This window comes from Megascapheus bottae, chromosome 15 (genome assembly GCF_031878675.1).
Source record: "Megascapheus bottae isolate mThoBot1 chromosome 15, mThoBot2.hap1, whole genome shotgun sequence".
Classification (NCBI taxonomy): domain Eukaryota; kingdom Metazoa; phylum Chordata; class Mammalia; order Rodentia; family Geomyidae; genus Megascapheus; species Megascapheus bottae.
The window spans coordinates 6,861,824-6,878,355 of NC_143523.1; the positions used below are offsets into that span (position 1 = coordinate 6,861,824).

A 16,532-nucleotide genomic window follows, 5' to 3' on the forward strand; every position below is an offset into this window, starting at 1 on the left:
CCAAGTACAATGTAGAAACTGGATCGGCAGACCCTCACCTAACATGTGCAAGGTTATGAGTTTGGTTCTCAGTTTAACCAATCAATCAATATTTATAATCTAATGGGTTTTTGAGGTACTGGCAGATAAGTGAGACTAGGCATTCTATTATTATTAATGATGTTATTGTTATTGCCATTCCCATACTCATTAGCAATCACTTCCTTAATTCTTCCACTTAGCCTGAAGCAGTTGCTAATTTATCATCTGTTTCTACAGATTTGCCCATCCGGGATATTTGAGATAAAGAAGAATAAAACAGTATGTAGTTCTTTGGGTTTGGCTCCTTTGACTTAGCCTAATGTCATTCATGTTGCAACATGAATCCATCCTTCGTTCCTTTCAATGGCAAAATAATCGATCACTGAATGGATAGAGCATACCACATCCATTTATCACTGTTAGACCACAGCATCTACTCTCTCCTAGTTGCCACCCACTCTAAATCTTCATAGTAGGCCTATTCCGCATCAAGCAAAGTATGTGTTTATCCAGTCTGGTTATATTGAACACTCTTCTACGTATTGTCAACTCCTGGTTAGTTGACAGCTGGGACACTGGAGAAGAAACAAACTAAGAGACTTAAGGGGACTTACAAGCGTAAGGGCTCAGAAAGCAGCTTTCTGTTAAAGGCTCTTTCTTATACACTGTGAGCCCTGCCCAGTGGGTGGGGAAATTCCAAGCTATCTCTGGGAGGGAGGACAGAGGAGGGAGGAGGGAGCTAGGCTCCTTTAGAAATGCCACTATATCTAAGAGATGGAGTATTCCCCTGGCAGTGCTCACACAGCAAGCAATCTGGGAAAGGCCTAGACTGGGGATCAACAAGCTTCTTCTCCACATGTACCCCTGAGTAAGGAGGTTCACCTGACTAATCAATGTGCTAAGAATAGAACTCCTGTCAGGAGCCTGGGTGAGACTAGGAGAAGCAGTTCCAACAGAGATGGCACAGCACAGCTGCGGGCACTGTGGCTACTGCTTGGAGCGTTGCCAACTCTGGGCAAAGGTGGAGATCTGGTCTGATGTTTATTCTTTACTTTGTCCCCATCGGCAGAACGCCAGTCGTCCCCAGGCATCAGTATGTCCTGCCAAAAGGTTATGTTTCCTAACTCCTTTTTCTTTTCCTTTCCTTTTCTCTTATCCTCTTCCCCCTTTCTTCTCCTCTCTTCTCTCTCCTCTTCCTCCCTTCTTTTCCTTCCCATTTTCTTGCCTGTATGGTGCTTAAACTTAGGGTTTCACACTACACCTGCTTTTAGACAGTCAGTCACATATTTTCTTGCTCATGACTGGTGCGCTGCTACTTGAGTCACAAGTCCAGTTTGGCTTTTCTTTTCTTTTCTTTTTGTCAGTCATGCAGTTTGAACTTGGCCTGGGTATTGTCCCTGTCCCTGAGTTCAACTCAATGCTAGCATTCTTCCACTTGAGCCTCAGCATCACTTCTGATTTCCTGGTTGCTAATTGGAGATAAGAGGTTCATGGACTTTTGTGACCAGGCTGGCTTTGAGCCATGATCCTCAGATCTCAGCCTCCTGAGTAGCTAGGATTACAGGTGTGAGCCACTGGTGCCTGGATCCAGCTTGGCTTTTAGCTAACTGGAGATGAAGTCTTACAGGCTTTTCTGTCTAGGCTGGCTTTGAACTGAGATTCTCTGAACCATAGCCTCCTGAGCAGGATTACAGGGATGAGCCACTGATGTTTGAAAGTCTCTCTTTTCTTCAAGGTGTGGGCAGTGAGAAGAGAGCAAATGTTGTTAGGCAAGGATTATGGGTAATACCTTCTTTGAAAAAAAAAAGCAAAGCAAAATTTTTATTAAAAAGAATTCAAGGGCTGGGAGCATGACCTAATGGTAGAATGCTTGCCTAGCATGCATGAAGCTCTAGATTCGATTCCCAGAACTGGCTCTATGGCTCAAGTGACAGAGCGCTAGCCTTGAGTAAAAAATGTTCAGGGATAGTGCCTAGGCCCTGAGCTCAAGACCCAGGAGGACAAAAAAAAAAAAAAAATCAAGCATAAAAAAGTAAAGAGGTTTGGGCCATAGGTATGCAAATATACCCATCACATGAATTTAATAGTTGTTGACATTTTGCCATTCTTCTTGTTCCAAGTAATTCAAAATAATTTAAAGATGTCACTATATTTTACCTCTGTATAATTTATGATTCAACTCCCAAACCAAATATGTTTATATATCCACAACATCTATCAACCTAGCAAAATACTCCTTCTATCTAGTTAATTTTTGAGGCAGGGTCTCAGGCTTGCTTCAAACTTGCTTCCTGCATCAGTCTCAAGTGCAATACAACCACACTCAACTAAAAGTGTTTCCTTTCTTGATTATCAGGAATTAGCTCATATTTGGTGGCAGAAATTGCTTCAAAACATACTGAGCTGGGCCCACCAGGGTGTTCATTTGTCTCTTCTCTCTTTATTCAGATTTTCTAAACCACAAATGAAAGCTGGACCTTTAGCAGCTCTCTTGTGTCTCTGACATCTTGGGCTTTTTTTTGGTGGGGGGTATTAGGGGGCTTGAACTCTGGGTCTGGGCACTGTCCATGAGCTCTTCAGCTCAAGGCTACGGCCCTACCCTTGTGCCAAGCCCCACTTCCCGTTTTGTAGAGGTTAATTGGAGATAAGAGTCTCAGGTCCTTTTGTGCCTGGGCTGGCTTTGAACCTAGATCCTCAGATCTCAGCCTCCTAAGTTAGCTAAGATTACAGGTGTGAGCCACTGCACCCAGCTCACCTTGGGTATTAAAAAGCCAGGGATAAATACTGCAAGGTGGAGTCTGATGTGATGGCATATGTATGTCATGTCAGTTACTGGGAAAGCAAAAGCAGGGCAATCATGCCTCGGATGCCAGTGTGGGAAAAATTAATGAGACCCTACCTCAAAAATAAAATAGAAACCGAAGGACTGGAGGCTTGGCTCAAGTGATAGAGTGCTTGCCTGTCGTGAGTAGGACTTGGAGTTAATTACTAGTACCATGGAAAAGAGCAAACCAGAAATTATCCTTGGCAAATTATAAAGAAAATATTGCAGCAGAGACACCAGTGCAGCGGTCAAAACTCCTTGGTATAGACCCCCATTCTGCCTTGCATATAAGTCCTAGACAGCTCCACTGGAGCCCTACACAAAATCCGGCCACTTTAGAGGACAGAGACCCAGATCTGAGGAGAGTTCCTGCTGACCTCTTGTCCCTTTACCTTCCTCCCAGTATTCTACCTTCCAAACCAGCCCGAGATGGTGTGCAGCCACTAGAAAACAAAGGAAGCAAACCCTGGATGAGTGCTCCTCCGAGAAAAGAGGAGACACCACAGACAGAGTCGAGAAGGCAACCGAGATAGCAGGCGTCAGGGCAGAGCCCAAAGGAGCCATGAAGCTGGTCATAGGGCCAAGCTCCTTCCCCTGGCCTAAGGGAGAAGGTGAGGATTGATTGGCCAGAGCAACCATGGAGCTGGGGTGCAGAGGACCTCTCAGGGCTACTGAGGTATCCCCTGATTTGTTCATGAGACCAGAGAAAACAAGCACCCCCGCCAGTATCATCCATGTGCAGCTATTGCACGGAGCCCAGGCCCCCGACTCTGCTTGTTTCTCAGCAAAGTGCAGATGGAGCGGGCAAGGCCTGGCAGGGCCACAGGATGGTGCGCTGGCCTCCCTGGGCGAGCCTGTCTTCTCAGGAGCATTCGGGGCATTATCCTTCATGGATTCAAAGGTTAGGTGCTGAATCCACCTTGCTGCGGCAATGAAGAACACAGAAGATGGATGGAGCCTCCCACTTGCTCTATGCTAATTCCCTGTGGGCCCACTGGACCAGGAAATGGCCGGCCATTTTCACTGCCATCAAGACGAAGAGACGCTGCCTCAAAGCTCACGTGCCTTTAATGCCATCCCCTTGCTGGGGCTCCTTAGTGCAATTGCTTCTGCCAATTTCCATGTCTACAGACAGCACGAGGATCGGGGAGAGTGATGGATGAGTGGGGCTCTCTGGAGGTGGCAGGTGATGAGGAGTCCTTACCCACAATTCCACTGTCCAGGCTTAGGGCACTGCCTGGACCACCTTGGGCCAGTCCTCACACTTCAGTCTCTGCTGGGAGAAACAGACTGCCAAGATCTCTGGGCTCTGGCTGGCTTCAGGTGTCCGGTAGACTGCTTGGAAGGCTTTAAAACTCTAGGATGGAACAGAACAATCAGCATACAAGCCAGCGCTTTGGAAGTCTCTGCTGACTCTCAAGGGGTACTGGGTGAGGGGGGGTCAAATGCAATGTTTGTAGTTCAGATTCTGTGATTCACTGGTCACTGGCCTGGGGCTGCCTCCTCAGATGCCCGTCAGTCCCTCTTACGTCCAGGCCTTTAGCTCAGTACTGTAGACCTGGCCCTAGCGCTCCTTTCCCTCTACCTACCAACTACCCACCACAGAGATATAGGTGCTTGTTTGATTCTGAGTGTCTACTCAAACTGGGAAACCACCTCTGCCAGGACAACGCAGAGATGCTACTTGGTCCCAGACTTGGAAATAAAAGCTCAGGGAGTGTGTGTGTGTGTGTGTGTGTGTGTGTGTGTGTGTGTGTTTGCTTTGTGCTTATACTGGTCAAAGACGGGTGATGGAACTCTTCAACACTGAGCCTCTAGTATAACAATGAATAAATACATTGCTGCACACCAGTGATTCACACCTGTAGTCCTAGCTACTCAGGAGGCTGAGATCTGAAGATTACAGCTCAAATCCAGCCCAGGCAGAAAAGTCTGTGAGACTTAACCACCAAAAATCCAGAAGTGGAAATCTCACTCAAGTGATAGAACGCCAGTCTTGAATGAAAAGCAAAGAGATAGCACCTAGATCCTGAGTTCAAGCCCCATATCTACACACACAAAAGAAAGAAGGCATTGTCTCTCAGGTGTCCCAAAGTACACAAGATCTTTGTCACCCACGAAAGAGGGTTCTGGAAAAACCTGTCTTTCAACTGATCAAACATGAACCACCTTTCCTAGTAAAAGTGAAAACAAGAAGACTGATAGAGAACATGTCATAAAGCTTAAACTTACAAAACAAACTCATCTTATTTTGCAATTAAGGCTACCACTTCATCTACTATCTCTGCGCGAGCAAAGAATGAATGGATTGTTACATGTGGGAGTGGGGGGCAGTGGATAGGCTTTTCAGTGACAAATTGCGTGATGGCTCACTCTGTGGGCCTGTCTCTGTGGTTGATTTTCCCAGCATGGTCTTAGAGAGTGTCATTTTGTAAAATTGTCCCAACTCCTCATGCATTGTCACAAGGGCGTATCTTAATCCCAGTACTCAAATCACTCTCTTTTGAGTGTCTTCTGGGTCATCCCCCAGTCTGTTTTTTCCCCCTTAAACTCAAGAATGGCCAGATCCTCATTTGTCAAGGGCTTTGCATAACATTCAAATCAATCTCCAGGATCATTTTCACGATGCCATGAAATCCTGCAAGGGTAGCACAATTTGCAGCTTCATTTTGCAATCAATTTGTACAATGTATTCCTGGAACACCTGACAATTAGTGCGATGGGCGATAACTGAGATGAGATGAGATGGGTTGAGCAGACAGACATTGGAGTTTAGCAGAAGGGGTGTCTTTGCGGAAGCTCCTTTCATTGAGAGGACTTTAGTGGATGCAGCATTATGTGACTCTTGCTGTCCTAGGGTGGCAGCCTGGAGGACAAGATAATGGGTCCTAGGATAAAAACCACAAGTTGCTTTTTATATACTCAGCTCTTTCTTCCTCATGTAAGAAACAAGCGCCTTTTCTTTTTCTTTTTTTTTTTTCCCTTCAGTGTTTTCCTACCGGTTCTGGACCACATTGGAGAGGAAGCCTGGCACAGGGCATGAGCCTTGGGAGAGTCAGGAGAACTCTGGTGAAAAGAGCTCTAGATCTGTGACCTCTTTAAAAATAGCCTGTAGAGGGGCCAGGAGTTTGGCCTAGTGGTAGAGTGCTTGCCTAGCATGCATGAAGACCCGGGTTCAATTCCTCAGTACCACATACATAGAAAAAGAAGCCAGAAGTGGTGCTGTGGCTCAAATGGTAGAGCTCTAGCCTTGAGAAAATCCAGGGACGGTGTTCAGGCCCTGAGCTCAAGCCCAGGACTGGCAAAATAAATAAATAAATAAATAAATAAATAAATAAATAAATAAATAAATAAATATAGGTTCTAGAAAGTTCTCTCTGGACACTCTGGTTCAGTCTGCGAGGACTCAAGGAGGTTGGGGTCAGCATCTGTGGAAATTTATTCCATTACACACCTGTAGAAGTTCAGGTTTTTTAGGGGGCCGGGAGTTTGGCCTAGTGGTAGAATGTTTGCCTAGCATGCACGAAGACCTGGGTTCGATTCCTCGGTACCACATATATAGAAAAGCTGGAACTGCTGCTGTGGCTCAAGTGGTAGAGCACTAACTTTGAGGAAAGCCCAAGGACAGTGCTCAGGCCCTGAGTTCAGTCCCCAGGACTGGCAAAAAAATAAAAGCCCTGAACTTTTTTTTTGCCAGTCCTGGGGACTGAGCACCGTCCTTGGGCTTTCTCAAGGCTAGTACTCTACCACTTGCACCATTTCTGGCTTTTTCTGTGTTTGTGGTACCGAGGAATCAAACACGGGTCTTCATGCATGCTGGGCAAGCAGTCTACCACTAGGCCACACACCCAGCCCACAATTTTACACTTTAGTAATAATAGGAATACGTGTTTATACTGTGTACATTCTTAATGTTGACAGCCAGGTATTGCTGTAAACATTATTAATTCTCACTAATCTGCTAATTTTATCCTCATTTTAAAGTTGGAGAAATAAAGCCATAGAATGAGAGATACTTTTCCAGGTCACACAAGGGGTAAATTGTGACCAGAACCTACAACCAGGCCATCTGACTCTATCTGGACTTCATATAGTTGACAGTATTTCATTGCACACCATGTTAGCTTCTCACTGCAGTGACAAATACCTTAGAGAAATGAGTAAAAAGGGGAAAAGATTTATTTTGGCTTGGAGTTTCATCCTGTGGTTAGTTATTTGGCTCCATATTTCTGGGCCTGTGGTAAGACAGAGCATCATAGGGGAGAGAGCTGCTCACCAAATTGTGGCCTGGAAGGGGGAGAGGAAGAGAGAGAGATAGAGAGAGAGATAGATAGAGAGAGAGAGAGAGAGAGAGAGAGAGAGAGAGAGAGAGAGAGAGAGAGAGAGAGAGAGAAAGAGAGAGAAAGGGGGCGGGAGAGGGAGGGGGGAGATATCATAGACATCATAGACAAGAGAGAGAGAGCCAGGAGCAAGATACCCTCTAGGGAACTTTAAGCAGACCCATCTCTTAGCACCAGTTATGCTATCAAATTATGAATCTCCCACTGGATGAATTCATTGATTAAGACAGAGTCTTCATGATGCAGTTGCCTCTCAACCATTGGACCCGCAGCTGAGGATCAAGCCTTCAGCACATGCATCTTTCAGGGAGAACGCTTTACATCTAAACCACAACAGACACTACCTCTGTTTTTTTCCTTTTGGGTTTGAGTACGGCCGAGGATGAGTGGCGTGAAGGATCATCTCACCTGCCCTCACATACATCCAATGACTTGAACAGGTCAGCCCTCTCAAACAAGAGCGGTCTCCTAAACCCGTAACAAGGCTGGTTTGGTTTAAGGATGAATCCATTAAAAATACGCCATATGAGAGCCAGAAAATGATCATATATGAAAGGATTCCCCAGAGAAGCTGTTGTCACTGTATCTCAGCATGCACGGAACTATTTCCAACAAGATGCTTCATTTTTTGAAAGTAATAAAATAATTGGGTTGAACACACTCAATGCAGACTTTCCTCTACCAGTGAGTTCTTTTATAGTGACTGAAAAGTCACTTTTTGGGGGGCTCATTATCCCTCAAGATCTTGGGCTGCTCATTTGCATATGAAAGAGGAAGTTCATAAAAGCCCTTTCTTATTTTCTAACACAGGTTCAAATCAGGGGCCATTATCATCCTATAGAAAGGCCCAAATGGCATATGGATCATTCTGAAGAAGGGGTGAATGCTTTTTAAGAGAATTGTTTTAGTTTTTGCAGGAAATTAATCAGAGGGATGGGCTTTGTGGAGCGGAGAGTAAATCTAATCTGTCCTTTGTTCGAATTTGCCTTGCTCCAATTCCTACCAATTGTAGACAACACGCTCTTTTGTCCAGGAGACACTTGTTACATGCATAATTAGAGACTGCAGTAGCCGTGTTTAAAGAAAAACTGTTTTCCAATGTAATGTGTGATCTTGATAATAGTATTTTCATCAAAGGTAGCAATTACATTCATTAAGCTGGGACTGGCGTTCAAGGCAAGGAAATTAAGTGGAGCATGAATAAAAAAAAAAAAAAAGAACTCCCCTCCTCCCCTTTTATCTCCTCTTTCTGAGTTGAAATGCATCACGGTGAGCAGTAACTGGGAAATACGTAGTGAATATAAAAAAATAAAGTCCTCCTTAACCTTTCTGAATAATGACCCTGCAGATATCCTAGGGACAGCAACTATAGATGCACTTTTCAAATTAAAGGGCTTTATTCTGCCTTAATTTCCTATGCAAGTTTTAAATGAGCTCAACATATGATTTGGATCTTTAAAAGCTGCTAGGATCTTTAGGATTAACTCCTCGGTCCTTTTCACACACAAATTAATAGTTTTTGTGTCTTCTAAGAAACCCACAACAAGGCATAAATCAACCAATTTAGGAGAGAAACAGGGCTGGTTGCCTATTTTTAATCTCACCTTTAACTATCCATTAGGCTTCTTTATACTTTAATTTTGAGGATGTTGTAAATGAAGCCCAGAGATTTAGGATGAAGAAATGGTGTAGGGAAAAAAGAGCCCTGTGAATCCTTGAATCTTGCTGGCTTGCTGTGAGAAATTTATTCTGGAAAAGGTATGTGTATGTGTGTGTGCAGCTGTGTGTGTGCGTGCATGTGTGCCCGTGTGTGTGTGTGTGTGTGTGTGTGTATTGTGTTGTGTCTGTCCTCCAGCAGATGTTCTGGGGTTTTCCTCCTTGGATTAAAAACTGTCCTTGCAGTGCCCCCAAGGGCCTGATAATTTCAATTTTATCCAGCAGAGCACAGTGAGAGTGAGGTAGGTATCCCTGTGGAAAGTAGATGTAAATATGCCTCCTCATCACAAACATGCCAATGCCCTCAAACCCCCATGCTTGACCTGAAAAGCCTTCTGGGAAAATGAAAGCAATCCACAAACATCAGTATGGGGGATCCCTCTTTTTGTGATTGGGTGTGATACAGCACAAATCATTATCTCTCGGTTGATGGGCCCACATTTTCAGATCACACTGGAGCCGACACAGAGCTGGTCCAGCTTCCACCTTTTCCACTGACTGCACAGTGTGACACAGCAGTGGCCTTGATGGATGACCTGAAACCAAGGGGTTCAGGATATTTTACTTCCTAAGGGTGTGTTATAACTTGAGAAAAAGTGGGATTTCAGAAGTTTTTCACTTTTATTTCCCTAACCCGCTGGTTAACGTTTCATTTTATGAGACAAGAAATGGAGTGAGGGATCAGAAGGTGCAGCCTGTGTCTGAATGGCTGGTTACAGGCCTGGTACTCAGCCCGAGGCAGACACATCTTGTAATTTCCTCCTTGCAGCAACCCTCTGGGGAAAACATTGGTTCCATCATCATGCCCATTTTATATTTTAGGAAGCCAAGCCTTACCCAGGCCAACTAGCCCGTTACTATGGTCCGAATGTGTGTGCTTTTCCGAATCCAGATACTTCTGAAACCTAATTCCCAACGTGGTGGAATTGAAAAGAGAGACTCGGCACTTGTGAGACTCTCACAGCTCTTCTGAAGAACAGAGACCTGTGAGAACACTGGGGCGGGAAACAGAAGTGGGAAGGCACACTCATGATGAAATTGCCCCCAAAGGGGAAAGAAACCAGAAAAGAATCTGTGAAAAAGAGTGTTGTTGCCAGACGCTAAAGGGAAGGATGGGTGAGGATGCTGAGAGGAGAGACACCCATCAAGATATGCTGCATTCATAAATGGCTTTGTTAAACGGCAACTCCTTTATACGACTACTTACAGGTAATAAGTAAGTAAGCAAATAAGTAAATAAGGCAAAGGAAGAGGAAAAGTACCCGAAACCACCCAAATTGGAACCAGTGGATCAGGCCACCATGAGAAGGGTGAGTTTTGAGGACACTTTCGATCCATTAACAGGGCAAGTACAACCCACTGCAATCAGGAAGCCGGCTTTGTGGAGGAAGGGGCTGTCCATGTTTTCAGGCCATCATGCAGAAGCTCGTGGGAATTTATTTTCCTTTTAAGGATAGTGAAGCAGGGGCATACCCCTCCTCCTGCCTCCCTTCCTCTTTCTTTCCTTTCCTCTTCTCCCTTCCCTCCTTTGTTTCCTTTTTCTTTCTTTCTCCCCCACCCCCTCTCTATGACACCTAGAGTCAACTTCCTGATTTAGAAGCAACCATTTCCTAAGGGCTTAGCCAACTGTTCCTTAAAGGAGCAGGTGATATTTTAGGCTTTGTGAGCAAGATGCAAAACTAAGGATATTATGTATATATTTATATGTTATTTAAAACACACCACTGTTCTTAGTGTATAATCCATAACAAAAATACGCAGTGGGTTGGACTGGGCCCTAGAGTCCAGTCAGTTTATTCTTTGGACCTGGGTCCTATGAACTGGAATGAAAGTTTTGAATTTTCTTCTCTTTGATATTTTCAATTCAAGTGTGTGTTGACATTTGGATACTTCAAGTCAAATTACATAAAATCATGTCAAAGCACAATTAAAGAGCAGACCTAAAACACAAGGCCAGTGCAGATGGCCTAGCTTGTTCTGTAAGTGTGCAAGAAGTTGGGGAAAAGCCCTGATCAGCAGAGTAGGACCATATGGTTTTGTTTAGAACACTTGGATAAGGTCACTATTTGCGTACCAACATCAACTCTTCTGGGGACCAGGGATCATCCTGTTTCACCCTCCTGTGCCAGGACTGGATAGTGGTTCCTACTTGGCTGTGTTTGTTTGAGGGAAGCAGAAAGATCAGTTAGGGAAAATAGCGTGCAAAGATGAAAGGTGTTGGTGGCAGCCATGGCATTGTGTGCTCCGCCAGCCTATCCAACCTACCAGCAGAAGGTGCTGCGGCTTTACAAGCGGGCTCTGAGACACCTGGAGTCGTGGTATGTCCACAGGGACAAATACCGGTACTTTGCTTACTTGCTCAGAGCCCAGTTTGAAGAACATCGGAATGAAAAGCATATGATGAAGGCCACACTGCTGCTGAGGGAGGCAGAAGAACAACTCTGGCAAAATCAGCACCCACAGCCATGTATCTTCCCCGACTCCCTGGGGGCACCTCCTACGAGAGACACGAGTGTTACAAGGTTCCGGAACGGTGCTTAGATGACTGGCATCCTTTGGAGAAGGCAATGCATCCTGATTACTTTTCCAAGAGAGAGAAATGGAATAAACTACGAAGAGGAAGCTGGGAGCAGAAATGAAGCAGCTGCAGGAAGAGACCCCACTCAGTGGTCCTAAGACTGAAGCTTTGCCTCTGGCCAGAAAGGAGGGTGACTTCCCCCACTGTGGTGGGAACAGCCAGTGTAGACACACACTCTTCCTGCTAGCAAGTGACAATGGAAGGTAGGTTAGGAAACATACACATTTGCCCTAATAAAAATACTGAACGTAGTCTGCCAAGCCTACGCTGTCTGTCATGTGACTGCCTGTCAGTGTTCTCATTACCATGTAAAGAAAACCAGTCATATGTCCTAATATTGACACTCATGTGATCAGTAAGGTAAAAGTAGCCAAATCAGGTAAAAGATTCACTCTGAAGACAGAGCTGACCAAATTCTAGGTTGAGGGCTTTGCGCTCCAATGCAGAATAAACAAAGCTGAGAAGGGAAAGTGAGAGCTTGGAATCCCTCTTTGTTTTCCCAGTGATTGCACTGATGGGATGAAAAGAACAGGTGGTCTAAGAGGTGACATGTCCACAGACACCTGTAGGGGGCGCTCACGGTGACGAGGAGGTGCAGAGTAGAGGTTGGCTGGTTGGGGCTAAAAGGGAAAGACATAGTAACCTTACTTTGGATGCAGTCGTCCAGCTGTGTTGTTCCAGAGGGGCGGTACTGTCACACACTTAACTCACAATGATCCAATAAGGGTTTATGCTGCTTTTTTTTTTTTTTTGAAAAGATACTGTATAACCGTCACCAGAATCAGCTGGGTTTTCCCTTTATTTCTTGCTAATGATTAGATAAGACAATGCTTGTTCTTGGAGTTATGAGCATCATAAAAGATTTTGTCAGTTGTCTAAATGAGCTCAGTCTGAGTCTCAGTCCCACTTCTGATTTTAATAAAGACTTGAAATGAGGGGCAAAAAAAAATGAAAGATGTCAATAGCAATACAGGTAGCACTAATTTTATTTACGTTGAAAGAAGTAACATTATTCTTGTAGAATTTCAAATAGTATAAATGCTGCTAATGACTCCTCCATCCCAGCAGAATTCCTCAAATTAAGTGTAGTGACATTACTATTCAAGATTTTGTGGTTTTTTTCCCCAAAGAATTTACATATAGTACTTTGTTACACATAAAAATAAAAGTAATGGTTCTGTCCTGTGCCAAATAAAGTACCTATGATTAGGGTTTTGTCACTTTTTACATTGTATTTCTAGTTGTTTTACTCCGTATGTTGTGTTTCTTAGGGACATAAAGTTCTTGGTGAATTCTTCCTTTGTGTGAGATTGTTTTTTTTCAGTATTAGGGTTTGAACTCAGTGCCTTGGACTTTGTACTTGCAAGGCAGATACTTTGCTGCTTGAGCCTCCTCTCTCCACCTTTTTATTTTTTTGTCCCTTTCAGTTATTTCTCAAATAGGGACTTAAGTTTATGTGCCGGCTGACCTGGACTGCAACTCTCTATTTGGCTGGGCTGGCAAGCAAATACTACCAAACCCAGCTTAAAAATAATTTTAATTAAATTGATTTAATTTAATCATAAGTTCTCATGAACTTTTGGCCCAGACTGGCCTCAAATCTCAATCCTGATGTCCACTCCCCAGCAGCTAGGATTGTAGACATGAGTCACTGTACTTTGCTACTTTGGTCTTTAGTCCAATTTTGTTAGATCATAACATCGCTGTTGTTGCAGTCTTTTCCCATCTCTTTCCAATTGTCTCTTTTGTTTTAGGTGATGGGAAATAACTGAAAGCACTCACCCTCTCCACCTGACAGCCATGTCTCCTTATCTTACAACTGTCCTTGCTGTTTACCGGGCTAGAACATCTCCCTCCCCTCCCACCTGAACAAATGTACCCTGTGGTCTTGGAAGAGAGCCTGAGACCAAGGCCACGGCTAACACTGACACCCCTGGTGGACACAGATGCTGTTAAGACCTCATAATTGCTCTCCTACCCCATCTCCATCTCACCCTGCTTCCATCTTCCCCGCCTGACTTCACTTCTGCTGCCTGATAAAAAGGGACCCTAGTTGTAAGGAGGGCAGGCCACTTCCACTTCAGCGGGGCTGTTGCCCTCCTGTTGGTCTGTTGAGTTCATCTTTCTCCGCTTTTCCTTTTCTTACTTTAGGTACATCTAACTTCACATAGCTGGAACTTATTTATTTTTTGGTGGGCCTTGGGGCTTGAACTCAGCCTGGACGATGTCCCTGAGCTCTTCAGCTCAAGGCTACCGCCCTACCCTGGGCCTGGGCATTGTCCCTGAGTTTTTCAGCTCAAGGCTACCACCCTACCTTGAGCCAAGCCCCACTTCCTGTTTTCTTTTTTTTTTAATATATTTTTATTGTAATTAATACAAGGGTTACATTATATTCATCAGATAGAAGGTGCATTACTTCACAAACATTACTACCCTTTCTCATGGTTTTGTCCCCATTTCCCACCCGCAAAGTCCCCACTTCCCGTTTTCTAGAGGTTAATTGGAGATAAGAGTCTGAGGTCCTTTGGCTGAACTAGCTTTGAACCTTGATCCTCAGATCTCAGCCTCCTGAGTAGCTAGGATTATAGATGTGAGCCACTGCACCTGGCTGGAACTTAATTTTTTTCTTTTGCCTTATATGAACACTATTTTTCTTTAGTAGGTTGACCCACTTGCATCTATAAATATATGCATCCCTATTTTTTCCTGCTTACCATGATTTTTCCTTTTCCTTCTCCCTTTCTCCTTTTGCTCACCAACCTCTTTCTCTTTCCTTCCCTCCCCCTTTTCCCTCTCCTTCCTTCCTTGTTTTTATGGGGCTAAGGATCAAATCCAACACCATGAATGCCAGGCAAAGGCGCCACCATTGAATATCCCCAGCCCAGCCAAGATTGGGTTTTGTAATTAGTATTTTATATTGTGAGCTATATCTAGAAATATCTACAATTCAAACTTTCTGTAGCCGCTACTTATGACTTTTCTCTTGCTCTTTTGGCATTCCTTATGCCTCAGGGAAGTTTTAAATTATATTTTCTTGATTTTCCCCAGATCTAGTCAAACCTGGCATCAAGAATGTTCCCATGGATTTCTGGAGATGACACTGGGGCATTTTCTCCACTCTTTTTTCAGTGCTCTGAGATCATATCATTATGTCACTCTGTTTACCTGGTTTCCCTCCTTTCCTTATTCATTTATTTATTTATTATTTGTGATGTGGGGGATGGAGCCCACTTACACATACTGGGCAAATGCTCTCACCCTGTGCGACACAACCAGCTTCCACTCTCCCTAAACACACCTGCTCTCACATCTGTTTATTCATCTTGTGGGCCCCATTTTAGCTAGCTTTTCTGCTTAAAAAATTCATTCTCACTCATGAAGAATGACCACCTAATTAAGGCTAGTTGGTGGTAGCATTTTATTGCATGTTTGTTAAAGATGAAAAAGCCTCAGAGACCCAAAGGAGTGAAATGGGAACATCGGTCTGGTGTGAATCCCTTCCCCACTGTTCACCAGAACATCTTCCTATTTCGCCTCTCTACACCAGTGTTCTTGCCTATAAAATGGAATCCCCATGTCATTGGCTGCAGAGAGTTTGTGTCAGGAGTGTGGGATGACAGCTAGCGTATGGTAAAGTTCAAGAGGTATTAATGCTTGCTATTTTTCAGTAGCACTGAAGTCCTATCTGTATAGAGGTGACCGTGGAAGATTTGTATGCGATATGTTTGTGAGGGTACACTAATAGAAAAAGATAGTGACATGGGCATGCATTGAAATAAGAGGTTGTTATTGCTCCTCTTTGCAATGGCAGCTCAGAGCGCAAAGGACCTAGGATGTAGCAACCACTCAAACATGGTGCTGAGTGACAGGAAGAAAAAAAAAAGACTGGTTATCTAGCTGTATAAAACAGTGTAGAAAATAAAGGGGAGAGATAGTCTGATATTTCCTGTGATTTCAGACTGTCATGTGTCACTGAATAAAAAGTCCAGTAATATAAATTTCCAAAAACAATACTGAAACGCACAGGCATAAACATCAGCCAGATAGTATCTGTACTGGGAAGACATACTCTAAAGAGGTGACCTCTCTAAGAGCTGCTTATATTGCCATGAAAAAAAAAATACGAGTCTCCTGGAAAAAATGTTTTAGCATCATGAATTTAAACCTGGTCTACATTTTAAGACCTCTTCTCTGAAAACAAAGAAAATTGGTGTACATGAGAGGCAAGCTATCAGCTTGGTAAACAAAAGAGTTGTGTCTATCTTGCAGGAAGATTACATTATTTTCTTCCTTCAACTGTATATGTGACAATTTTACTTTATTAGAATAGCAAACAGCTCCACATAATTTAGTGCTTTATATTTTCTTTCTCCACAGAATATTGATTTTCTAACAATAAATACAATTTGACATATGTCATCAAAAAGAAGCTTTCAGGGTGGGGAGTCTGGCCTAGTGGTTGAGTGCTTGCTTAGCATGCACGAAGACCCGGGTTCAATTCCTTGGTACCACATAATTAGAAAAAGCCAGAAGTGGTGCTGAGGCTCAAGCGGTAGAGCTCTAGCCTTGAGAAAAATCCAAGGACTGGCAAAAAAAAAAAAAAAAAAAAAAAGCTTTCATTTTATGTCAGGGCTATAACTAGGGCACGAGCTAACATGTCACACAACAATGCAGCCAAATGATCGCACACAATAATCCTCACATGGAGCAAGCTGGTTGTAGCAGCACAGGAGCACATGCCAAATGCCAGGGCCTTCGGCAAGTGATTAATTTATGTGGTCATTGATCAGTACTAACACTTCTGGAATGTTCTTTCCTTATAGGTTAAAACTGGAATCAATCCACAAAATACAGCAAAGATGAAAGCCTGACTGTGTTGAGCAGGTACAGGATTTAATAACACTAATTAAGAGTTAGTACATCCTGAATCCTTGCCTGGGAATGGACTGTACTGAGGAAGTAACCCACGTCACAAATCCTTTAACATGGGCACTTGGCAGGAAGACTACAACGCCTTCTTTTCTCGCTTCCTTACAGTGATTCATTTTGTCTC

The 16,532-nt window shown here is 43.8% G+C and overlaps 1 pseudogene; it reads left to right on the forward strand.

The window, feature by feature from the left end:
* Window positions 1–11,130: 11,130 nt before the first annotated feature.
* Window positions 11,131–11,646, forward strand: LOC150053725 (NADH dehydrogenase [ubiquinone] 1 beta subcomplex subunit 9 pseudogene; annotated as a pseudogene).
* The last annotated feature ends 4,886 nt before the right edge of the window (window positions 11,647–16,532 follow it).